The sequence below is a fragment of the Mauremys mutica genome, chromosome 4 (genome assembly GCF_020497125.1).
Source record: "Mauremys mutica isolate MM-2020 ecotype Southern chromosome 4, ASM2049712v1, whole genome shotgun sequence".
Lineage (NCBI taxonomy): Eukaryota > Metazoa > Chordata > Testudines > Geoemydidae > Mauremys > Mauremys mutica.
The window spans coordinates 108,727,144-108,748,791 of NC_059075.1; the positions used below are offsets into that span (position 1 = coordinate 108,727,144).

Consider the following 21,648-nt stretch of genomic DNA (forward strand, 5'->3'; position numbering starts at 1 on the left):
CCACAGGTCCAGCGACACTCTTATCCTGTCTCTGATAGAACTTGACAGGGGCGGCTCCAGGCACCAGCACGCCAAGCGCATGCCTGGGGCGGCAAGCGGCGAGGGGCGCTCTGCCGGTCGCCGCGAGGGCGGCAGGCAGGTTGCCTTCGGCGGCATGCCTGCAGAGGGTCCGCTGGTCCCGCGGCTTCGGTGGACCTCCCGCAGGCGTGCCACCGAATCTGCGGGGCCAGGGACCTCCTGCAGGCAAGCCGCCAAAGGCAGCCTGCCTTCCGTGCTTGGGGCGGCAAAATACCTAGAGCCGCTCCTGGAACTTGATGAACTTTTTCAACCCAAAACCTTTTTGGACCAAAAAAATGCAGATTGAGGTGAACCGAAACATTTCACTGATTCCTGTCAAATCTGCCAAATTGTTTCACACACACAGAAAAAAAAATCTGAAAATGACAGCGCATTTCATTTCAACATTTTCTAAACAAACCGTTTGATTTTTTTTCTATTTGAAATGGCTTTTTGTGTCAAAATTTACTTCAGGTGGGTTTTTTTATTTTAAACCCTTTAAAAATAGCTCAAAACCAAAACAACATTTCACTTTGAGTCGAACAAAATGTTGCATTGGACCCAATATGATTTTTTTTCTTTTTTTACTTTTTGGTTTGCCAAAAAATTGTCTTGTCTCCAGTCAACCCAAAATGCTTTTTTAAAACAATAGTCAAAACAGCCAGCAAAACTGAAAAGTGTGTTAGGCTCAGTTTACACTAGAACAGGGGTTCTCCAACTTCATTGCACTGCTGTCCCCTTCTGACTACAAAATTACTGCACGACCCCAGGAGGGGGGACGGAAGCCTGAGCTCAGCTGCCCCGGGTGGCAGGGCCAAAACCTGAGCCCCACCATCCCAGCCAGGGGGTGGGGGCAAAGCTGAAGCCCAAGAGTTTCAGCCCCAGGCAGGGGGCCTGTAACCTGAGCCCCTGAAGCCCTTGGGCTTTGGCTTCGGTCCTGGGCGGTAGGGCTCAGGCTTTGGCTTTGGCCCTGGCCCCAGCAGGTCTGAGCCAGGATGCAGTGTGTGACAAAGATCCAAAATGAGGGGCATAAATAAATCATTCATGCAGGACACTGACAGCTGTGTCCTGCATGAATCCCTTCCTTTAAGATAAATGACTATAACCTCAGTCTTTTGTATTCTGATGTAATCCATTTGCCACAACAAAAGTGAGGAGACACCAAGTTGGTCTGGAATGTAGGTAACTGTGGGATTGACTGGAAGGAGGAACACTACTAGTAGATATGTGCTGTTATGGTTTGTAGTGCCACAGATTGTACTGCAGGATGCTTTCCATTCAGAAATCACATTGCATTACAGTCTATGAACTCTTGTAGGCACAGTGCTACCTCCACAGCTGTCTTCATCTTTAGGTCTGGGCTTTCAACACCGGGTGACAGGCATACTTTGTATAGGGAATAAATGAAACAATTCAGATAAAATAAGAGCTGACACAACATTGGAACTAACCCAAACCAAGCTTTTCCTTCCATTTAACAAGTGCAGCAAATGCGTTATGATCATCTCTTTCTGTGATGGATCGTCTCATCTAAAAGACAATGGATGGTGTTTTAAGGAACAACAGGGAATATTGAACTGGCTCACGTCATAAACTGTTGGGGACTGAGAGGGTGGATTAGTAGTAGTAGTAGTAATAATACTCATTAGATTTGTTATTTGTTTGCAGTAACATCCACACTGCATTTGGTGTTTTCCATACAAAGGATTTGTCAGCCTGGATCAGACCTGAGGTCCAGGCTCCAGCCATGCCAGTATCCTCACTCAGACAGATGCCTCAGAGGAAGGTGTAAGAATCACAAAGTAGGCAGATCTAAAATAACCTTCTGCCCAGTTTAGGTCTTACCCTAGAGATCAGGTGAGATAATCACAATGGTCCCTTCTGGCCTTGAAATCTGTGACTCCTGATCTCTAATAGTTCTGGATTACCTTTAGCCCAGAAAAATGAGGTTTAATTGTTATCCCTTCCAACATTTTTGTTAGCATTAATTATAACTCTGGTGTAACAGGGTGGTTGGCCCTTTAATGGCCAGGCAAGGAGGTGAGGAAGCCAGGGGCCAGCCAACCCTGGTCAATTATCGACCCAGCTGAGAAGGGATGGAATGATTACAAAAGCCAGCACCTTAGCAAGTAGCAAGTGCTGAAGTTGGTGCCTTCCCTGCAGCACTGAGAGAAGTCAGGGGAAAAATCGTCTGGGAGCTATAGCATGTGGTGAGCAGAGGTTTGAGTAAATGACTTGTGCCTAGGGTGACCAGATGTCCTGATTTTATAGGGACAGTCCTGATTTTTGGGTCTTTTTCTTATATAGGCTCCTATTTCCCCCCCTGCCCCCCCCCACCTGATTTTTTACACTTGCTGTCTGGTCACCCTACTTGTGCCCAGAGGGAAGTGAGCACCTCTCCCAGACTTGAGGAAGAGCTCTGTGTGGCTTGAAAGCTTGTCTCTCATCCACAGAAATTGGTCCAATCAAAGATATTACCTCACCCGCCTGGCCTATCTCATATACAGGCTTGCCAGTGGCAGGCAAGGCCCTGTTACTTCAGTCACAATGTGCTCTTGCCACACTGATTGCCCAAAGTGGTGTTCTCATTTCCCAGTTGGGCCTTTTGTGACATTCCAGCCCTGCACCAAACTCCTAAGAACACACAGCTGAGACCTCACTACTAACAGACTGGGGCAGAACTCTCTGACACATCCTAACAACCAGCAGGACAGCTGCCCCTACTGCCTCTTCCTGCAGCTAGGGTCACTTGACTCACTTCACGCTACAAAGAAGAACTAAAGGACCACCTACTATCCACCAAGTTACTCAGTGTCTTCTTTCACTGTTTGATGCTACCTATTCTATTGCACATGACTTCCTCCCTCAAATTCTAGTTTGTTTTGTTGCTTCAGGAACAATCCTTGTCTGGTGTAATTGCTCATGGGAGTGCTATTTGGGGGAAGGGGATGAGGTTTACTGGGGTGTGTGTGGGATTCATAGTGAACTACTGACTATAGCAATGCTGCAGCCATTTTTTTCATTTTATTCTGTTCTAAATGCACAATAAGCCACGCTAAGGTGTGGGTTACTAGGCCTAATATAGACTGAGTAAGATCCACCAGTGAAAATCACAGCTTTCCTTGTCTACTCCATGCATCTGCATGGGTGTGATGTTGTCCATCAGTTGCTGGAATCTGGACAAATCCCCAGTATAGACATAGTCCTAGGGCCACTTCCTGATGGGTTGAAAGGCCTCAGTCTTTGCCCTTGTGCCTCATGTGGCACCTGAGCCTAGTTATGCTCTCCTCCAACAGTGCCTCAACTGTCTGTTTTGGTTTTTAACCTAAAATGAATGAGAAACCTAACCCCATAGTGCCCAGGTAGATAGGAGCTGCTTCTCCCATATTTTTATTACTGATAGCTGCAGTAATTGCACTGCTTTGCGATTGTTGAGCACAGTGAGGGCAAAGGACCATTTTGAATTGTTTTGGATTTCTGTAGAAGGAGGGAAGTTTTGCTTTATCCAGAGAGCCAAAGTCTAAAAGACCCAAACTGTCCTTGCCCCTAGAGGAAGAATGCGGATCAGAGGGGAAAGTGAGACCAAGATGCACCTGATGGCAGAAAAGTAGAACCCATTATGACTCTGTAGGTGATTTATGGCTGATGGAACAGACTGTGGCTCTTAAAGCCAGAGCCGTGGGGAGTGGTTTGAGGACATTTCATTCATAATAGTAACTTGAGTCATTCTATCCAGGGTACTTATGTGCTCCCCATTAGCATAGTATCTGAGCACTTCATAATTCTTACTGTATTTATCCTCACAACATGCCCTGTGCTGTAGACAGTGCTTTTGATCCCCATTTTACAGATGGGGAACTGAGGCACAGAGAGCCTATGCCCAAATCCTCAAAAGTATTTAGGCACTTAAATGCCATTGAAGTGACTTTCCTAAGAGCACAGAACTGAGCCCAGGTTTCTCAGGCCAGGATAGTAAGAGCTGAACCAGCCCTTCTTCTGGTTGTAGAGTACTGGGTCAGGTAAAATGCCTCTGTAGGAGCAATTCCATCACCTTCATTTTGGATGTGCAGCATGCCCCGCTCCATCCTCAGCTTTGGATCTCCAGCTGGTATGTTGAGAGGCATGAGGCTCTGGCCGTACCACAGCCTAGCCGGGTACTGTTGCTGTGTGACCAGCTTATGTTCAAGGGGTGACAGCACAGAGGGCCAGAACAAGACCTATGTATCCCTTCAGCCTTCATAATGGGGTTTAAGTGAGAGGGAAGTAGTGCATAGGCCGCTAGGGTCCTGGCTGCCCTATATACAGATTTGTGAGGGTTGGAAAGGGCTTGCTACACACAGATCTCTGGTGGAAAGTGTGCCACTAGGGAGATCTGGAGCTCAGATTATCTGCCATGTAACAGCTACATGACATAGGCATACATGTGTCTATTGTGGATTCCAGTATCTCTGCTCACAGGGCCATATCTTTAGTGAGAAAAGTGATGTGGTGTTAATGCAAAGGACCCCTCAGCGTAGAATTCATGCGTTTTGCATTAGCCATATGTCCCTGTCTGGGGGGACCCTAAATGAAGGTCATGCCCCTTAAACTGGCAGCACTACACTGCCTGAGTGTGCTGTTAAGAGAAGTAGAGAAGGGAGGTTGCTCTCCAAAGCTGTTTATGGGGCTTCATCGGTGGTCTAAGTGTGAGGTAGAGGTGGCTAAGCCCCCACTCTCAGTGGAGGTGCTCAAGCTGCTTCCCTTCAATTTAAATGAGAGGCCTGCAAACAGGGCCTTCTCGATGAAGTCATCTTGCCTTTGGAACTTGCTTCTGACCCTTGGTCTGCCAGATCCTAGACTGGCTTCCCAGATTTGCTCTCTCTCTCTTACCAGGCCTACCAGGAGAGTCCCATTCTGACTGGAGTGGAACTGTGTGGCTATTATATCTTAACCTGTATCAATGTGCCCAGAACTAAGGTGGGGGAGGGGAAGGGAAAGTCTATGCATTGAAAGAAATCATAATTCAAGCCTTTGTGCTTAAAAGGCAGTGTGGTCTAGTAGACAGGGCCTTAGACTAAAGGTCCTGGGTTCTCTTCCAGGTTCTGTCATTAACCTGCTAGGTGAATGGGCAAGTCACTTCACCCCTCTGTGCTTTTTTCCCCCTTTGTCAGCTTAGATAGTAACTTCGTGGCAGGGACTCTCTTACAACGTGTTTACACAATGCCTAGCATAGTGGGGTCTGATGTTTGCTGAGGCCTCTAGGTGCTACCCTTATAAATAATATGAACAGGCCTTATCATTTGTTTTGTACAGATGAAAATTGCTACCCAGTTATTAGAACTGGTTGGAAATTCCTTTTTTCGCCACAAAAAAAGTCAACCAAACATCTTTTTTTTCAACTTCTGTTTGTTTGCACAAAATGTTTCTAAATTTCAGAATTATATCCCCTTCTTTTGCCACTGAATGCAACAGAACGAATGATTCCAAGGGTTGGGTCTCTGGGGTTTTTATCTTTCACTTTTTCCTTTTGCTACTCAAAACTTTTCAACGCTTTCTCTAAAAACTCTCCAAAAGTGGGGCAGGAAACAAAACAGCCAGCCAACCCTTGGAATCATTCACTGGCTGTGTCTTCACTAGGAAATCAAGGTGTGGTCTTAATTCAAGTTAGCTAACGAGTTAAACACCTCACAAAAACAAGGTGGCTGAGGTAATAAGTTTTATTGCACCAACTTCTGTTGGTGAAAGAGACAAGCTTTTGAGCTTCTCAGACCTGAAGAAGAGCACTGTGTGTCTTGAAAGCTTGTCTCTCTCACCAACAGAAGTTGGTCCAATAAAAGATATTACCTCACCCATCTTGTCTCTAATATCCTAGGACTGACACAGCTACAACATAAACTAAAAACGCTTTGTTTTTTTGGCAATCTTAACCTGCTAACTCTTGGGTCATTACACTAATTGAATCTATTTCGTATGTTAAGTTCTCCTCACACCTTCTATGGGCCATCTTAATTATCACTTCAAAAAGTTTTTTTTCTTCCTGCTGATGATAGCTCATCTCAATTGATTAGACTTTTCCTGTTGTTATGCATACTTCCACCTTTTCATGTTCTCTGTATGTATAAATATCTCCTGTCTGTGTGTTCCATTCTATGCATCCGAAGAAGTGAGCTGTAGCTCACGAAAGCTCATGCTAAAATAAATGTGTTAGTCTTTAAGGTGCCACAAGTACTCCTGTTCTTTTTACAGAATTTTCGCCTTGTCTTTGCTAGGATTTTAACATGAGTTAAACCTACTTTTTTTCCTAGTGAAGACAAGCTCACTCTGGCTATGTCTTCACTGCCAAAAAAGGCGTGTGTTCTACAGCACGATAGATAACGCAAGTTAACTATCTTGCTGTAAAATCCTAGAGGAGACAAGACACAGGTAGTTCTTACCGTGATGTAAGGTCAAGAGTGTGCTCCCTCCACCTGGGGTTTACCTGCATCAAGGTAAGAGCTGACTCAAGGTAGTGATTTCTCTGTAAAAACTTGCCTTGTTTGGCAGTGAAGACATGGCCTCTATTGCATTCAGTGGCACAGATAATAGGGAGAGACCCGGAATTTCAAACCTTTGAAAGGCTTTTGGTTTTTTTTATACACATTGTTTTGAAATTACCTGGAAGGGGGAGCAAGCAGAGGCACCTTTGAGGCACTTTGGCTGAGAAACTTTGGCCAGTTCCACCAGTTAAAAATGATGTTCCATTCCTGTTTTCAGCGGAGTGTTTTCTACTGTCAGTTGATTTCCACTGAGTTCCTGTGTGGACCTACCCCACTTTCACTGGCTGTATGGTGCCATAGAATGACCTGCGCGTTTCTCTGCAGAGACTGTCTTGTGGGGAGGATGAGGTTAGTACTCCAGTGTGGGCTTGTCACCGGTGGAGACGCACCAACCAGACAGCTGTTCTCTGTCAAACAGACAGAGGGCCCCCTCAGCCTGTTCAATGTGCACACGAGGAACAGAACCTGCTCTGTGCATGCCTTGAAAGGCCACCAGTCTTGAGGAGCTCAGGGAACAACGTGACATTGATTTTTGCTTACCTGGCACAGACTCAGAGTATAGCCCCAGTCTCCAGCATTTAACATCCTTTGCATCATTGTTTACATTACTCTGAGGAGCCCACACCCCCTTGTGCTGTTCACATGTGATTCCTCCTCTTGTTCCAGCACCCTCAGTGTGCAGGGAAAGCACATGCCCTGAGCCAGAGAACAGGGAAAGCTTGTTGGCTGAGTGAAAGGCTTGTGTAACTGGCAGCTGTTGGAATGGGGCGGTTCTCATGTTGTGCAAACATCCAGGAGTTGGCTAATATGTGACTACTGCAGCCCCTTCCAAAGACACTGACTTCGCATGTTTGTACTGAACACATACATGTACGTATTGATGTTGTCATGCACCCGCTAGGGCAGTGTGTGGAGTTACAGATTAACCCCTTCCGTGCCTGGGCAGGGGGGGACTGCAGTCTCCAAGGCCAATTAGAGCACGGCGTATGTCAGGCATGTGCACAAATACACATACCACTGTTATGCAATGCTTGGCTTGGCCATTTTCCTGCTGGCTCTCTGCCTTCCTCCTCCCTCAAATACTCAGTGCTTGATGATGCCACTGTTGCTGCAAATGCTGTCAAGCCAGCTCCAGACCCTGGGCCAAATTCTCTCAGCTAATATAAACTGGTTGAGCGTGGTTGGAGTCAACTGACACAGTCTGTGAATCTGGCCCATCGGCCTGTCCCATCTAGGTCCCATAGCGGGAGGGCAGTGCCTACCCTAGAGCTGGTCAGAGGTGGCATGTGTGCTGTAGTGCCAGGGCAAAGCTTGGTGAGTCAAGAGAGGGGCAGCAGCAGACTTAACCCTCTGCACAAGTTGAGGCTGGCCTGTCATAGTAACATAACTTGTGCATCTAATTTCTGTTTTCTGGGCCGTAAATAAACAACGCAACCGTCCCCCTGCATCGTAACCACACTGCCTCTCACTAAAACACAACATTCCTCAGCTCCGCCATTGCTCAGTGAAGGATGTTCTGAGAGACCCTTAGGCGGCAGCACTTAGAGGCCATATGGTTGGATAGGCAGGGTTGGGGCCTGGGATACAGGAGCCCTGGATTCTATTCCTGGCTCTGCCACTGACCTGCTGTGTGACCTCGGGTAAATCACTTCACCTCAGTTTCTCCTCCTCCACTTTGTCTTGTCAGATGACACTGTAGGTTTCCTGGGGCAAGGGCTCTTTATTTAGAGGTCTGTACAACTCCTAGCACTGGGCCCTTATCTTAGCTGGGGTCTCTCAGTGCGACTGTAAAACTAATAATGGGAAATCAGTGCAAGTGTTGCAGCAAGCAACAATAAAAGTATTGGCAGAAGCTGCTTCTGCCTATGCCTGGGCAATGTGGGTGAGATTCCATATCCATTTTAGTGGCATTTTGCAAATCCATTAGTATGTGCTGAGGACCAAGGCACCGTGCTGCATTTCCGTGGCTGTCTTGGAGAACGCAGAGCAGAGACAGGACAGGCTGGAGGACAGCAGGTGCTTTCAGCATTGAAAATGACAAACCTGGGCTATTGAGGTTCACCCAGAGGTGCAAACGGGTGGGGAGATTTAAAGCCATTCTCAGACATGCATATGGTTAAACTGATTGCCTTTTGGGGTGGGGGGGTGAGAGAGAAGCTTCCCCACCCCCAACTTGTACATGGGCAGAGACCCTGGTGAGTGAAGGGAGGAAGGATTTGCTTTGCTCTGCAACAGTGAGCAGGGAGAATCCTATATTATGACTTGGGCATGGGGATCCTAAGGTTTCAGGGTCTTTTCCCCTTCCCCCAACTTATTTAACAGGTCAGAATGTTCTCAGGTGGCCTTTATTTACAGGGGAAACAAATCACTCCTCTGATCCCCAACTTTCTCAGGCAAAGCTACCAAACTGACAACTGGCCCTTAAGCTAGGGCGAGGTACCCTTGAAAGATGAAGTTAGCGTGGACACTCTAGCGAGCTAATTACTGCCATTGGGTTAGAGTGGTGCCCCTGTGTTGAATACAAAGGTTTTGGACCGGCATTCTGCAGATCAGCTGTGTGGCACATTCTGTGAAGCTCTTATGTAGCCTTGTGATTCCATTCCAAGGCCTGCTGCTGGGCTGGAAAAGAGGGAGCCCCATGTATCTGTAGACTGAAGTACACTGAAAACCTCCAGGTAAACAGGGGGTCAGTTAACTGGGAGAGCTGGCTCTTCTAGGACCTGAGTCAAAGTCCATTGTAGTCAAGGAAGGTCTTTCCCCTGACTTCAATGAGCTTTGATGTGGGCCCGTAAAGGTTGCCAGCCAGCCCTAAAGGGAACTGCACTTCAGTGGGGCCATTCCTGGCTGATCTGCCATGTGAGCTAGCATTCACTGAGCTACAGTAATAGGGAACCCCGAGCACTCCTTACGCTGACACCTCCCCATGCTGGAATAGCCTGCTCTTCTAGGACTCTACATTACATCCATTCAAGTCAATGGCAACACTCCCTATTGACTGAAATGGTGCAAGGCCGGAGACTTCAGAGCACAGTGAAGCCTAAAGAACAACTTCAGGGGAACCGCTGGAACTTTCTTTAACTTTGTTTACCCAGGTTTCAGCCCTACTATAGCTGCAGTGGCATAAACTAGTGTAGCTAAAGTACAGTGCAATAAGCCCCAAATAGTGCTGGTTTCAAGCTGAAGTAGACAACAGCTCTGCCTGGCAATTCTAAACCCTTGCACTGATGCAGCTACACCGCTGGCTGCAACTAGAGCCACTCCTCCGTAGTTCAGGGGAACCACGGTTCAGGTTGAGAAGTAATTCCTTTAAATGGATGAGGAATTCCTGGCAAACCAGCTTTCTCTCCCTAGCTTTCCAAATGATCAGGTTGAGGTTTTTATTAAATGTACAGATAATAGGTGACCCAGATTTCAAGTTGTACATTTGAACTGAGATTAAGTTGACAAAATGTATGGAATCATTGGAAGAAAAGGATCACACATATAAGTGCGTAATCTGTATTCCAGACATACAGTTCACATGTAGTCAATATTCAAAAATTCAGGCAAGAGGAAAAATGGGGGAAAAAATGGAAAAGTAAGGTGAGGTGCTGTTTGTTTTTTGGGGAGGGGAGTTGTGTGTTTGTGTCTGTCTGAAACAAAACCCTGCCCCTGCTCTCAAACAACAAACAATCCAACTAGTAAACTGTTTTGAACAATCTCCATCTGAGTATGTTGGGGGAAATGGAGTGAGGCTAGCATTGTGATTAAGATAATAGACAAGGATTTGAGAGTTCTGGGATCAACTCATGACACTACTCCCTCATTCTTGTGGGACCTTGGCAATGTCACTTATTCTCTCTCTGCTTTCATTCCCCATACTAAAACTTGTCTATTTAGATAGCAAGAGGCAAAAGGGGTCTAAAGTGTGTATGCACAGTGTTGAGTGTAACAGGGCCCTGCTGTAGTTAGGACCTTAGGTACTAATATAATACAAATAGTAACTATTACAGAGTCACTCTCCTGTAACATGCCCAAGTCAGAGCCGTGGGTCCAGGGCCAGCCTTAGGGATGGGCCACCTAAGCAACTGCCCAGGGTGCCATGGTCAAGGGGACACCGTGCGGCAGTGCAGAGGTGCGCGCTGCTGGTGTAGAGTCCATAACTGCTCCTAGGTGGCGGGGTAGTGCCGCGTAGAGAGGCACCCAGATATAAGCGCCGACTTTGTGGGTGCTCCAGAGCTGTATCACCCACGGGGAAAAATTGGTGGATGCTCTGAACCCACCGGCAGCTCCCCGCCCAGCTCACCTCCACTCTGCCTCCTCCCCTGAACATGCCGCGTGCCCGCTTTTTCCCCCTAGCTCCCAGCGCTTGTGCTGCAAAACAGCTGTTTCGCGTGGCTGGGAGAGAGTGGGGAGAACATGGTACACTCGGGGAAGAGGCGGGGCTGGGGAGGGGATTTGGGAAAGGGGTTGGAATGGGGGCAGGGCCAGGGGGGGGGGCGGCGCCAGCACCCACCGGTGCTGGAGAAAGTTGGCGCCTATGCACCCAGATTTCGCTCTGCTTCCTCCCGGAGGAGGAACATGTGGCGGGGAGGGGCAAGCAGTGACACACAGATACTGCTCACCCTCCTAATGCTCCTCTGTGCCCCCTTAGGAGCTGTAAGGGGTGGGGGGGAGCAAGGATCAACAACAAGGGCTCCGAGCATCCAAGTAATTTCCCCCACATGGGCTGCTGCTCTCCTGTCCTCCCCTTATACAGCCCAGGTAGGGTTGCCAACTGTCTAATCACACAAACCCAATCACCCTTGCCCCACCTCTTCTCCAAGACCCTGCCCCCTCCCTCCATCACTCACTCTCCCCCACCCTTAGTCACTTTTACTGGGCTGGGGCAGGGGGTCAAGGTGCAGGAGGGGGTGAGGGCTCTGGGCTGAGCCTGGGCAGGGGGTTGGGGTGCAGGAGTGGCTGCAGGGTGCAAGCTCTGGGAGGGAGTTTGGGTACAGGAGGGGGCTCAGGGCTGGGGCAGGGGGTTGGGGTGTGGGAGGGGGTGAAGGCTTTGGCTGGGAGGCACTTACCTCAGGTGGCTCCCGGTCAGGGCCGGCTCCAGGCACCAGCGCACCAAGCCTGTGCCTGGGGCGGCAAGCTGCGGGGGGCGCCCTGCGGTTGCGATGAGGGTGGCTGTCAGGCAGTTTCTGCGGCATTTCTGCGGGAGGTCCATGTGTCCCGCGGTAATTCTGCGGCGGGTAGGCGAAGGTGTGGGACCAGCGACCTCCCGCAGGCAAGCCACCGAAAGCTGCCTGACTGCCGTGCTTGGGGTGGCAAAATACATAGAGCCGCCCCTGCTCCTGGTTGGCGGTGCAGCGGGGCTAAGGCAGGCTCCCTGCCTGCCCTGGCCCTGCGCCGCTCCCGAAAGCAGCTGGCATGTCCCTGTGGTCCCTGGGGGAGGGGCGGAGGACTCCACGTGCTGCCCCTGCCTGCAGGCACCGCCCCCACAGCTCCCATTAGCCACAGTTCCCAGCCAGTGGGAGCGGTGGAGTTGGTGCTGGGGGTGGGGGCAGCACGTGGAGTCCCCAGGCTCTTCCCCCCCCCCCCAGGGGCCACAGGGCTGTGCTGGCCACTTCCGGGAGTGGTGTAGGGCCAGGGCAGACAGGGAGCCTGCCTTAGCCCCGCTGCACCGCCGGACTTTTAGTGCCTAAAATCTCCCGGGTTGGCTTCAGTAGCTTCTGGGATATTGAGCCCGATTCTGGGAGACTCCTGGCAAAACTGGGAGGGTTGGCATCCCTAATCCCAGGTAGGAAAAGTCATCTGGATGCAGGGAGCCCTGACACTGCTCCTCGCTCCCCTCCCTCACAACCGCCTAGGGGGGTGCGGAGGAGCAGTGTTGGAGGTGGGGAGCAAGCAGCAATGCTCGCTGAGGAGCCCACGGGGAAATGGGGGGATGCCATACCCAGAGGGGCCAGAAGCACCAAAATACAAATTCGCTCAGGACACCATTTTCCCTAAGGCTGACCCTGCATGGGTCCGAATCTCCTGAACATGGGAGATTCAGCTCTAGGCTGTCAAAGCCTCAACTCGATTGACCAGGTTTTGCAAACCCATGTCACTGTCTGTCTGTTACCTCAGATGTCCTGAGAACAGGTTAACGTCTGTGAATCGTTTGTATGGGATTCTCTCAAGGGTGTTTTTTGGGTTTTTTTGCTGTGGTGAAGGGGATGGGATCGTGGACCTCATTCTCCACTGCCTTGTGTGACAGCTGTATTGCCACTAATGAGCTTCCCCACCATTGCTCTGGCACTGGTAGAGCAGTGGCCAGGCATGCTAGTGCAGAGCACTGGCATGAAGATTTGGTAAAAGTACCTGTGTTTGGTCTATTCTACTCCACCCCCTGCTAGCACCAACTAAGCCCCAGCACTAGGCTTATCTCATCTCCCAAGGGTTTGTCCTCTCTAGTGATTTAGCATGAGTGTCCCTGTTACTCTGACCCCACTCCAGACATGCCCTCCAGTCATTTATGTGCAGGGGTGGCATCACCTAAGCAAGCTAACACATCTGGAGGCAGAGGGAAGACAATGAGTTACTTCCTCTCACTATGTCCAGTGCAGATGCAGCCAGCCAGTACCACAACAGAGGTCCACTAGGCCTGCAATGCCTTCCCACAATCCCCTAGGACCCTTTGCCCCATTGGACTTTTATTACCATCTCCCTATTCCTTGTTTTCTGACCAGAAGTCACCTACCACGGCAAATAGGATGCTCAGCATCCTCATTCCCAGCTCCCGCAACTCTGGTTCAGAACACAGTGCCTGCCATGATGTCCTCATCTCAGCCAGCTGTATGGAGAATTCTGAGCTGGATAGCATCTTGCTAGAACTAATTGGAAATCATGTTTAATTTTTTTCTATAACATTTTTAAAATCATCTTCATCTGATTTCAAAAGTTAATGACTTTTCATCTATCTGAATTTTTCACACTTTTTAATCTTAAATCTTTTATTTCAAACATTTTCAGATTGTTCTTCCTTCCTTACTCTCCCCCACCTTTTTTTTTTTTTTTAAATTTACCACTGGAAAAAGGTGTGGAAAAAGGAAAAAAGGTTGCGGGGGGGAAAAGGGGGATGAAACCTGAACCATTTTATGACAAACTCATTTGGTTTAAATTTTCTGAGAACAACTTAAAAAACCTTCATGAATTTTCATTGACGAGAGAAAGCCATTGTTGGTATGAAACGTTCAACCTGCAGTGTGCTGCATGCACTTTGACCAGGTATAAAGGGCTGCCTTCACAATTGCAAGACAGTACAGAATTAAACCCCATCACTTTGCTGCTGGAATGTGCCACGAGACTTACACTAGGCCGAAGGGGAGAGAGAATATATACAAATTCCGTTTGAAATGAGGGCATTGGCTATACTGGGGATTTTAGCTACCAGTATAACTACGCCAGCACAAACCTTTAGTGCAGACAGTCAGGTCTATTGTAAGCTATGATTTGCACCTTAATAGCAGCTCTGCCTATTGGTGCTAGGAGTTCATACCAGAAGTGTGACTACAATGGTTGTAATCCAGGCCAATCCCTGGTGTAACCAAAGCTGTAACTAGCACAGTTATGCATCTTAGGTGCATATAAAATGAACTTTCCTCAAAAACTTTGCCCCTGCTACTCCCAGTTATGGTTTTTCTGCCCAAGTGCCCTGGATGTATCTCCTGTGATCAACTTCCTGTGGCTGTAAAGGGGAATTTAGGGGGACCTCAGTCCTTCCCAGCTGCTGGTGGAGGTTGTTTGCATCATGGAAGCACCTAAAGGCCAGGCCTGCTAGGTACTGTACAAATGTATAAACAAAAGACGATCCCCTGCAATCTAAGTAACTGTAATAGCTTGAAATCCTGATTTGGCCAGCTGATCTGTACATGTTTGGAGAGGAAAAAGTTAAAAAAATAAAATAAAATCCTTCTCTGTCCTCGTAAGGAGGCAGGGAAGGGGAGGGAGTCTTTCCTTGATTTCATAAGTATTAGCAAAACCTCAGCTTTTAAAATGTAATCCCTCTTTAAGCTGGAGGCTGTCAGGCCACATCCAACGGCACAAAGGAAATGACTGCTATTTTTGCAGATCTCTTGGCTGGCGGGTGGTTCTGTGCCCGCTAGGGTGGCATGGGGGTGGGGCCTTCCATCACAGCATGACACCCCCTCTGCAACATCACATGTTGATGTTAGTTCTCCAAGAGGCCCAAATGTGTGCTGACTCCAAGGGCTGGCTTTTGGGTTTGGTGGGCCCTCACAGAGGGCCTTGGGAATGGATATCTTGAATCTCATCTCTCTCCCAACCTTGCCTTCATTTTCTCTTTCCCCCTCCCTTCTAAATCAATGCAGTCAAATGACAACAGGCAGGCCCCAGAGTCTGTTACCCTCAGATGCTGGTTTCATGATTCCTGTGTGGTGTGTTCACTATTTACATACAGAAAGTAAGTCATAGAATCATAGAATCTCAGGGTTGGAAGGGACCTCAGGAGGTCATCTAGTCCAACCCCCTGCTCAAAGCAGGACCAAACCCAACTAAATCATCCCAGCCAGGACTTTGTCAAGCCTGACCTTAAAAACCTCTAAGGAAGGAGATTCCACCACCTCCCTAGGTAACCCATTCCAGTTCTTCACCACCCTACTAGTGAAAAAGTTTTTCCTAATGTCCAACCTAAACCTCCCCCTCTGCAACTTGAGACCATTACTCCTTGTTCTGTCATCTTCTACCACTGAGAACAGTCTAGATCCATCCTCTTTGGAACCCCCTTTCAGGTAGTTGAAAGCAGCTATCAAATCCCCCCTCATTCTTCTCTTTTGCAGGCTAAACAATCCCAGTTCCCTCAGCCTCTCCTCATAAGTCATGTGCTCCAGCCCCCTAATCATTTTTGTTGCCCTCCGCTGGACTCTCTCCAATTTATCCACATCCTTCTTGTAGTGTGGGGCCCAAAACTGGACACAGTACTCCAAATGAGGCCTCACCAGTGCTGAATAGAGGGGAATGATCACATCCCTCGATCTGCTGGAAATGCCCCTACTTATACAACTCAAAATGCCATTAGCCTTCTTGGCAACAAGGGCACACTGTTGACTCATATTCAGCTTTTTGTTCACCGTAACCCTTAGGTCCTTTTCTGCAGAACTGCTGCCCAGCCATTCGGTCCCTAGTCTGTAGCAGTGCATGGGATTCTTCCGTCCTAAGTGCAAGACTCTGCACTTGTCCTTGTTGAACCTCATCATATTTCTTTTGGCCCAATCCTCTAATTTGTCTAGGTCCCTCTGTATCCTATCCCTACCCTTCAGCGTATCAACCACTCCTCCCAGTTTAGTGTCATCTGCAAACTTGCTAAGGGTGCAGTCCACACCATCCTCCAGATCGTTAATGAAGATATTGAACAAAACCGGCCCCAGCACCGACCCTTGGGGCACTCCACTTGATACCAGCTGCCAACTAGACATGGAACCATTGATCACCGTTGAGCCCAACCATCTAGCCAGTTTTCTATCCATCTAGCCAGTTTTCTATCCATCCAGTTTTCTGTCCATTCATCCAGCCCATACTTCTTTAACTTGCTGGCAAGAATACTGTGGGAGACTGTATCAAAAGCTTTGCTAAAGTCCAGAAATAGCACATCCACTGCTTTCCCCTCATCCACAGAGCCAGTTATCTCATCATAGAAGGCAATTAGGTTAGTCAGGCATGACTTGCCCTTGGTGAATCCATGCTGACTGTTCCTGATCACTTTCCCCTCCTTTAAGTGGTTCAGAATTGATTCCTTGAGGACCTGTTCCATGATTTTTCCAGGGACTGAGGTGAGACTGACTGGCCTGTAGTTCCCTGGATCTTCCTTCTTCCCTTTTTTAAAGATGGGCACTACATTAGCTTTTTCTAGTCATCCAGGACCTCCCCCGATCGCCATGATTTTTCAAAGATAATGGCCAATGGCTCTGCAATCTCATCAGCCAACTCCTTTAGCACCCTCGGATGCAGTGCATCCGGCCCCATGGACTTGTGCTCGTCCAGCTTTTCTAAATAGTCCCGAACTACTTCTTTCTCCACAGAGAGCTAGTCACCTCCTCCCCATACCGTGCTGCAGAGTGCAGCTGTCTGGGAGCTGACCTTGTCTGTGAAGACAGAGGCAAAAAAAGCATTGAGTACACTAGCTTTCTCCACATCTTCTGTCACTAGGTTCCCTCCCTCATTCAGCAAGGGGCCCACACTTTCCTTGACTTTCTTCCTGTTGCTAACATGCCTGAAGAAACCCTTCTTGTTACTCCTAACATCTCCGGCTAGCTGCAACTCCAAGTGTGATTTGGCCTTAGTAATTTCATGGCATAAAAATAGTAACTTGTCCCTGAATCACACACAGCCCAATCCTGCCTTCGCTTGAATGGGGTTGGCGCTGATGGACTTCCATGGAAGTTGCACCAGTGTAACTGAAGGCAGAATTTGGGCCAGAATTTGAGCTCCTGCCCTGAGCTCCCTCTTATTCACACAAACAAGGCAGCTGGGGATTGTATCTCTGCCCCTGCACCCCTCCTGCCCAGGAGTAGGTGTCATTCTGAGTTGATCAGAAGCATGGCTGGTGGTGGCAGGGGTCATGGACAGCGCATGCTGCACTTTAGTAAATCATATGGGACTTTTTCTAAGTGATATAATTTAGAGCAGCCAGGGGGCTGCTCAAAATTAATCTAGGTGGTGGTTCAGATCCAAGATCAGCAAAGCAGAAAGATAACAAGAGTAGAATTGATCAAAAAATTGAATTTCTGTCCTGTGGGAAAATCTGAGATTTTGAATTTTGGTTTTGTCCCAAATTTGTCAATCTCAGAAATATTTACAAAACAAAACACCGCAAAACATGTCAACCTCATCAAAACATTTATTTCAACTTTATTTATTTAACTCTTCTTATGTTATAAAATGGAAAAGTCAAAGCAATCAAGTTGAAACAAAATGTTTCAATTTTATCAAATTGGTCTTTTTGGAGAGACTGTTCTGTTGGAAAATTCTCAAATAGCTGTAATTGAGAGCCACCTTCCCTTCTCAACACTAATTCCTACAACAAGCACAGCTTGGCCAGGCCTGGGAAGTTGGTCTACAGTCTTCAGTGCTTGTAATTAGAGGTTTGTTTGGGCATATCTCCAGATTTGGGGGTTGTTCAGATCCAAACCTGAACTTTGCAGCTTGGACCCATCTCTCTGATGAATTTTCATTCTATATGGTAGTACCTAGGGGTCCCAATTAGGGAACAAAGCCTCATTGTCTGTGCATTATTGTGCACACGTGAGGAAAAAACAGTCCCTGCCCCAAATAACTTTAAATCAAAGTACATGATGAGAGAAAGCAAGTGGATCAAATAAATAGGGGGAGTAGAAGGTAGATGAGACAGTTTGTTCATTACACCAATCATAATGTGGTCACAGCACCTCAGCTGCCCAGCCACTGCAGTGTGTGTTTTAGGCAGGCAGTACAGGAGAGATTTAAAGGAGGCAACATAGTGGCTTTGCAGAGAGTCTCTCCTGTGCATTTGGAGCAGCATGGGAGGAAGGTGAAGGTTGCTTACTGGAAATTTCCCACAGCTGCAGATGGGGGAGTGATCAGAGCTATTTGTAGGGTGACCTGACCAGATGTCCTGATTTTATAGGGACAGTCCTGATTTTTGAGTCTTTTTCTTATATAGATTCCTATTACCCTCCACCCCCTGTCCTGATTTTTCACACTTGCTGTCTGGTCACTTACGATCCTGTGTTAGGGTGAGATGGAAATACCACCCTCTGCTCGGCCAGCATGCTGCTTGATGTGGGGGAAAGCGTGGGGGACAGAAGTGCTGTAAAGAAGGGGAATTGGGGAAGCAAACACCAAATTGTCCTCTTGTCTTTTTAACACTGCCCAGTGTTCCCAAGGCTGAACCATGGTGGGTCAGAGAGCAGGGGACCTGAGCTGAAGGGAGTACCCATCCCATAGTGAGCGCTCCACCAGGCATGCTAGTGTTATAGCGGCACCACTGAAAGAATGAAACCTTATAGCTCCCTCCTGCGTGTGGCGGATCTGTTTAGTGGGGCAATAAAAATAAATGTCAAGGAGAAAAACAACCCTGCCCTACAGGAAATAAAGACGATTGTAAGGGAAACTTAAAAAAAACCCCAAATGATCAGGCCTTTGTTTCAGGGGAACTCCAGGAGGTAGAAGCCTGGAATTCCTGTACAGAAAGAGATGGATAATCTCAAGTTCTAAATTACATTCCACCCACAAAGCAGGGACTTGGAGGGCTCCTTGCTCCCCTTTCCTTTGCTATTTTAAGGGCTTATCATTTAGCTATATTTTTTCTTTCCTCCCAGAGCACCATAAACTGAGCAGGCAGCTTTGGGTCACTCCCTGCATGCAAAAATGAAGGCTCTGAGGGTGGTGGGATTTTTTTTTTTAGGGTAAAATCCTATAGGACACTAGGTGCATCGTTCCAAAATGAAATCTGATTTGAAAACGTAAGGCTGCTGGCATGGAAGGTTTAGTCAATAATATTCTCCCCTCCCTTTGGCATTGGAAAATGTTTCCCAGTTCCTCTTTGTGAACAGCAGGGTATATCTGGGTGCTGATGACACAAGCCTGCACACCCTTCCCTTGTAACAATAAATGCTAACTTGATTTAGCATGAGTGGCTTGCTTTACACCGCTGCCTAGAACTCCCAGCACCACTCTCCCATCTCCTTCAGTAGATGGTAAAACAGTGCATTTCCCTTTTAAGAGCTTACAGTCTGGGAGGGAATAAATAAAAGGGGGGGGGGGAACTAGACCATTACCCCTTTTAAACTGCAGCTCTGCCTGCCTGTCTCCCTTTAATCTGCACCCAAAGCTCCAGGATCAGAGGCTGACGTCACCCTGCCCCTGAGCCTCCCTCTCTGATTGGCTGGGGGTGACGTCAGGTGCTTTTTTTTCAAGGCATGACCTCATCCTCAGTTCATTTTTAGTTCTAAAGTGCAACCTTCTGTCTTCCTGGATCCCTTCGGCCCTGTTAATGCTTATCTGTGCCATCCACCCCCACCACCCCCTTTGTGCAGGGACATGCCTGCCCCTCACTTACTGGGCTAGTATTATGACTACATTTCAGTGTGGGTGCCTGTATGTGTTTGCAAGGGGCTAGAACTTGCATCATCAGCACTGGCACCAGCCTTGCAGGGCTTCTCATTTGATCATCCTGTAATTGCGTTTAATTATCCTGACGAATGTGCAGAAATTTGCCATCAGCTGGAGAACCTCAGGAGCTCTGATTCCCCCGGCTGCAGAGGAAACACGGGAGGGTAAGTGTTTATATTGTTGTAAGGGAAGAAGAAGGGGTGGCCCAGGGTTTCGAATCATGCTTTGTATTTGAGTGACCCTGCAGATTTCTGCAATAGATCCTAGGGGCTGGAGCTGGGGAGAAAATTCTTATGTAGAGGTGTATTTTTTTTATATAGATGCGTACTGCATCTTCCCGATCCTGACACCAATTATATATAATGCAACACACACGCAGATATGCTGGGCGTTTGTATTCACATGCGGGGGTAGGATCAGGAAGATGCAGTAAGTGGTGCATGAATTGGTGATTACAAGGCATGCGTTGGAGGGAATGGTTGGGGACACGTAATTGTGTTGTGTTGTGTTATCACCCAGAGCTGATAGACGTTTTAAAAAACATTTGTTATTTTGCAAAACGGACTAGAAACTCACCTTGCGCACGTACACAAAAACATCAAAACCAAATCCCGTGCTGGGTGATATCATGCAGGGAGCTGCTGACAGGGAACTGCATGCTTATTTAGATAGAAGTTTAAACAAAATCCTGATCATGCTGGGTGCAAATAAAATGACACGATCCTCCCGCGTGAACTAAAAGCATGTGTGTGTGTGTGTGTCTGTGTACGGGGGGCGGGGGCGGCTGCAGAGTAGGGGAACATATGTTTGCGGTTTGCTATTCCAATGCCGTGGGGTTTTACAGAAGATCTGGGAAATAGCCGGGCTCCAGTGTGGCTGGGCTTTGCAGGCAGTGTCTTACCAGTATTCTCCGTCCTGGGCTCAAGCTCAGCGTTTGGGAGGCTGCTGGTGTTAACAGCCCTGTGGTTTCCCAATGGGGTGTCGCCTTATGTCCTTGGCGTTTCAAGGAACCCAAGAAAACGGGCGTGTGTGCAGCGGGGGGGTTTCGCGGTGCTTCCCTGCCATCGCTCGAAGGGAGCTGCTAGCGAGCAAGGAGTTAAGCTTCCCACTTAAAATGATTCCCCCGCATGAGCACGGATGGAGCATCAGCCTGCAACCATGGTGGTGTTTGTGCAGTGATTCAGCACGGAGAGCTGAAATGTTCCGAAGAGTTTAGATAAAAGATTCTTGGGTTGTGTGGGGTTTTTTTGGTTTGTTTTTTTTTTGGCTTCTTGGTTAATAAATCCCTTTTAAAAAAATGAATGCTTTGTCAATACTTAAAAGCTGACGTCAGTGCTTCAGTCTACATTAGGGGAGATGCAGGGCTGTAATCTGTGGGTTTTGTTGTAAGGAAGGAGGTGCTGCAGCCCTGTTTTCTGTTTAAGGACGTTTGGATCTGCTGGGTGCAGATGATGATGCATGTTTATTATTCGTATTGCAGTAAGTGGGATCTTGGCCCCTTTGTCCTAGGGGGTGTGAACATACAGGACAAAAATAAGATGTTCCCCGTCCCAAAGCGCTTACAATCAGAAATACGCTGCAAAGTTGTCACTAGCGAAGAGGTTTCGGGCATGTAGCTGCAATGATGACTGAATGAGGCTTTGTTAAGCATATAAAACCAGTGAGGTCTAAGTTCAGAATGCTAAAGATTTTGATTGGCCATCTGATACACTTTTGCAGCTGAATAACAGGTGAGGTCACTGCTGCAATGAGTTTGTGTCAATTGACTTATTTTAGCCGTAATTACTTTCATATAAAGCAGAAGCCTTGGAGGCATGGCTGTCTACACATTAAAACAAACCCAGCCCATAAACTCAGTACCCAGTAGCTCCCACTTAAAAGCTTGGCCTTGTCAACACCAGAAAGGGTTTGCTGTTACAGCTGTAGCCCTCCTAGTGCAGATGCAGCTTATACCAGC

The 21,648-nt window shown here is 47.9% G+C and overlaps 1 protein-coding gene across 2 annotated transcripts in view; it reads left to right on the forward strand.

Moving 5' to 3' along the window:
* The first annotated feature begins 2,223 nt into the window (after window positions 1-2,223).
* Window positions 2,224-21,648, forward strand: part of DUSP8 (dual specificity phosphatase 8) — a 107,155-nt gene continuing 87,730 nt past the window's right edge. The window contains exon 1 of one of the 2 annotated variants that reach the window (XM_045015049.1): window positions 2,224-2,267. The gene's annotated coding sequence lies outside the window, so the exon portion shown is untranslated. Of the gene's footprint in view, window positions 2,268-19,446; window positions 19,856-21,648 lie in introns of those variants that run through there. The other variant, XM_045015048.1, reaches the window with a different exon arrangement.